The following is a 3,349-nucleotide window of genomic DNA, read 5'->3' as shown; positions in this document are numbered from 1 at the left end:
TATATGCATATTCTAGTTACTGGGCAGGAGTAGTAACCAGATTAAATCGGGTACGTTTTTTATCCAGCCGTGAAAATACTGCCCCCTAGCCATAACAGGTTATGCATTGCTAATCATAATGGAACAGATGGAAACGCAATAGCATCCTCTATCAAATAATTTTCTGTAGGCTACACACATCAATTACATGCATGCGTAGTGCTTTTCTATTGCAAAAATTATCTTTAAACACTTACAAAAAAACTCAGCTCATCTTATCCTATCAAACATGTCAACACTGCTGTCATAGTTTCATCTTTTCTTATCCTGTCATACCAGATTTCTAGCTTTGAGACATTGACAGGGTAAAGACAGTACTTTGTGCTCTCTCTATGGTCATCGTTGACAGCTCACCTTTTTGTCTAATGGACAAATCCCCCACCCCCGCCATCTCTCCACTCTGTGGTTGCCCCCACGGGGGTTTGAAAGCTACTCTGCCCCCTTCCTGTGTGCTGCCAGTGGTCAGCCAGGCAAAGCATCTGTGCTCTCGCTCCAGGCAGGTGGCTCTCCAAAGAGTTGTCATGGGAGACCAAGCTTTAAATGTTACTCTCACCTAACTCTCAAGTATACTGAACAAAAATAAAAACAAAACATGTAAAGTGTTGGTCCCGTGTTTCATGAGCTTAAGTAAAAGATCCCATAAATATTCCATATGCACAAAAATCTTATTTCTTTCAAATTCAGGGCACAAATGTGTTTACATCGCTGTTAGTGAGCATTTCTCCTTTGCCAAGATAATCCATCCACCTGCCAGGTGTGGAATATCAAGAATGTAATTCAACAGCATGATCATTAAACAGGTGCACCTTGTGCTGGGGACAATAAAAGGCCACTCTAGAATGTGCCGTTTTGTCAAACAATACAATTCCACAGATGTCAATTGGCATGCTGACTACAGGAATGTCCACCAGAGCTATTGCCAGATAATTGAGTGTTATTTTCTGTACCATAAGCCACCTCCAATGTTATTTTAGAGAATTTAGTAGTACATCCAACCGGCCTCACAACTGCAGACCATGTGTATGTCGTTTTGTGGATGAGCGGTTTGCTCATATCAATGTTGTGAACAGAGTGCTCCATGGTGGCGGTGTGGTTATGGAATGGGCAGGCATAAGCTATGGACAAGAACCCAAATACATTTTATCTATTGCAATTGGAAATGCATTGAGATACAGTGACAAGATCCTGAGGCCCATTGTCGTGACATTCATCACGTCATGTTTCAGCATGATAGAGCACAACCCCATGTCACAAGGATCTGTACACAACTCCTGGAAACTGAAAATGTCCCAGTTCTTCCATGGCCTGCAGACTCACCATACATGTCACCCATTAAGCATGTTTGGGATGCTATCGTTCAACGGGTACAACAGCATATTCCAGTTCCCGCCAATATCTAGCAACTTCGCACAGCCGTTGAAGAGGAGTGGGAAAACATTCCACAGGTCACAATCAACAACCTGATCAACTCGGTGCCAAGGAGATGTGTCACGCTCTATGAGGCAAATGGTGGTCACACCAGATACTGACTGGGTTTCTGATACACTCCCCTACTGTTTTTTTAAGGTATCTGTGACCAACCGATGTATATCTGTATTCCCAGTTATGTGAAATCCAGAAATTAGGGCCTAATAAATGTATTTCAATTGACTGATTTCCTTATATGAACTGTAAGTCAGTAAAATTGTTGAAATTGTTGTATGTTGCGTCTATATTTCTTTTAGTATAGTTTCTCCTGACTTTTTGATTTTGATTTGTCCTGACTGAATGTGAAATCTGATAGAGGTTTTCAGAGTGTGTTTAGAGTGTTGGGAGTGCATTGGGAGTGTTCTTCAATCCATAGCTAGAGGACTCCTGATATCTCCAGGAGTGATAATGGCAGCCTTGGGCTGGCCTTCTGGGCAAGGTGGGTCTTTGCACTAATCTTGCATACTCGAATGCCTCTGCTACCCCGAAGCTAGAGAGGAAGTGATAGTCACTTGCAACCTAACATTACAGCTGCCAGAAACAAGATGAAGCCAACAGAGCAGACAAAGCCAACAAGCATCATTCTTGGTTTCTTGGATCTGAATCAACTCGACCCCAGAAGAGAAAAAGAAGCTCATGACCAATCCAGAAACCAATTAATTTTGAAAGGTAACGTTAGGTAAGTGTTGGGTAGTGTTTTTAGCCTGCTAGCTACGTTAGCTCCTAACCTTAGTGTGTTCGATGTTCAAGCTAGCTAACAAGAGCTATTTAGCTAGCTAACATCTGTATTTGAACTGTATTGACCTGAAAGGAATCTAATGATAGCATCATGTAGCTACACTGCATAAACCCCACAAGATGCCTAAAGCCTTTATTTCAACTAGCTAACGTTACCTAGCTAAAGCTAGATATGCATATTGTTAACATGATAACTTAGTGTGTTTTGTTTGTAGATGATAATGCTAGCTAGCTAGGTGGTCGACAGCATTTTCGGCCCAGAGACCAACCCCCAAAATGCATCTAGCTATAACATTCGGCACAGTAACATCACACAAACATGTATTTCTCAGGGAGATACTTGCGGAGACAGTTTGATTTTGAGGGAACCTGAGGCTGTGCAAGTTGTGGTTGTGCAAACCTTAACACTGAGAGGTAAGAAATACTGTATGCATTTTCTGTTATACTTTGTGATTCAATAATTATTTTGTTGGTAATCGACCAAAATAGTTAGCTATGTTTGCCTGATCAGCACACTGCCTGCATGTGCACAGGATATAGTGAAAGTTACAAGGGAATATGACATTGCATTGTACCGTGTACTATTGAAGCAAGAAAAATGTATTATTTCCCACAGTGCAACAACCCCCACAGACTCAGACTCATCCCCCCTGCCCCACTACCAACCAAGCAAGAGTATCTCCAGAAACATCAGCGCAAAGGGTTTGGTAGGAAACTTTTGTTCATATAGAATGGCAGACATTAAGCTTGTTACAAATAGTTTTAGTATACTTGAGAAATAATATACATTTACAGTGAGTTTAAATATTACCTACCTTCTCTCTCTCAGGTGAGACCATGGCCAATATACACTGAGTGTACGAAACACATGCTCTTTCCATGACATAGACTGACCAGGTGAATCCAGGTGAAAGCTAGGATCCCTTATTGATGACACCTTAATTCACTTCAATCAGTGTAGATGAAGGAGGGGAAACAGGTTAAAGAAGTATTTTTATGCCATTAGACATGGATTGTGTATATATAGAATAAAACACGCATCCTGTTTGCAATAAGGCACTAATGTATGTATTTATATGTTATTGCTACACTTCCAATAACATCT

General features: G+C 41.0%; 1 long non-coding RNA gene across 1 annotated transcript; it reads left to right on the top strand.

The window, feature by feature from the left end:
- The first annotated feature begins 1,875 nt into the window (after positions 1-1,875).
- Positions 1,876-3,127, top strand: LOC106603609 (uncharacterized). Its single transcript, XR_001328448.1, has 4 exons — positions 1,876-2,185; positions 2,577-2,658; positions 2,861-2,951; positions 3,074-3,127. It is a non-coding gene; the product is annotated as an uncharacterized lncRNA (long non-coding RNA).
- Positions 3,128-3,349: the final 222 nt, after the last annotated feature.

The sequence above is a fragment of the Salmo salar genome, chromosome ssa04 (assembly GCF_905237065.1).
Source record: "Salmo salar chromosome ssa04, Ssal_v3.1, whole genome shotgun sequence".
NCBI lineage: Eukaryota > Metazoa > Chordata > Actinopteri > Salmoniformes > Salmonidae > Salmo > Salmo salar.
The sequence above is the reverse complement of the archived record's forward strand: the minus strand, read 5'-3'. Positions and strand labels throughout refer to the sequence as shown.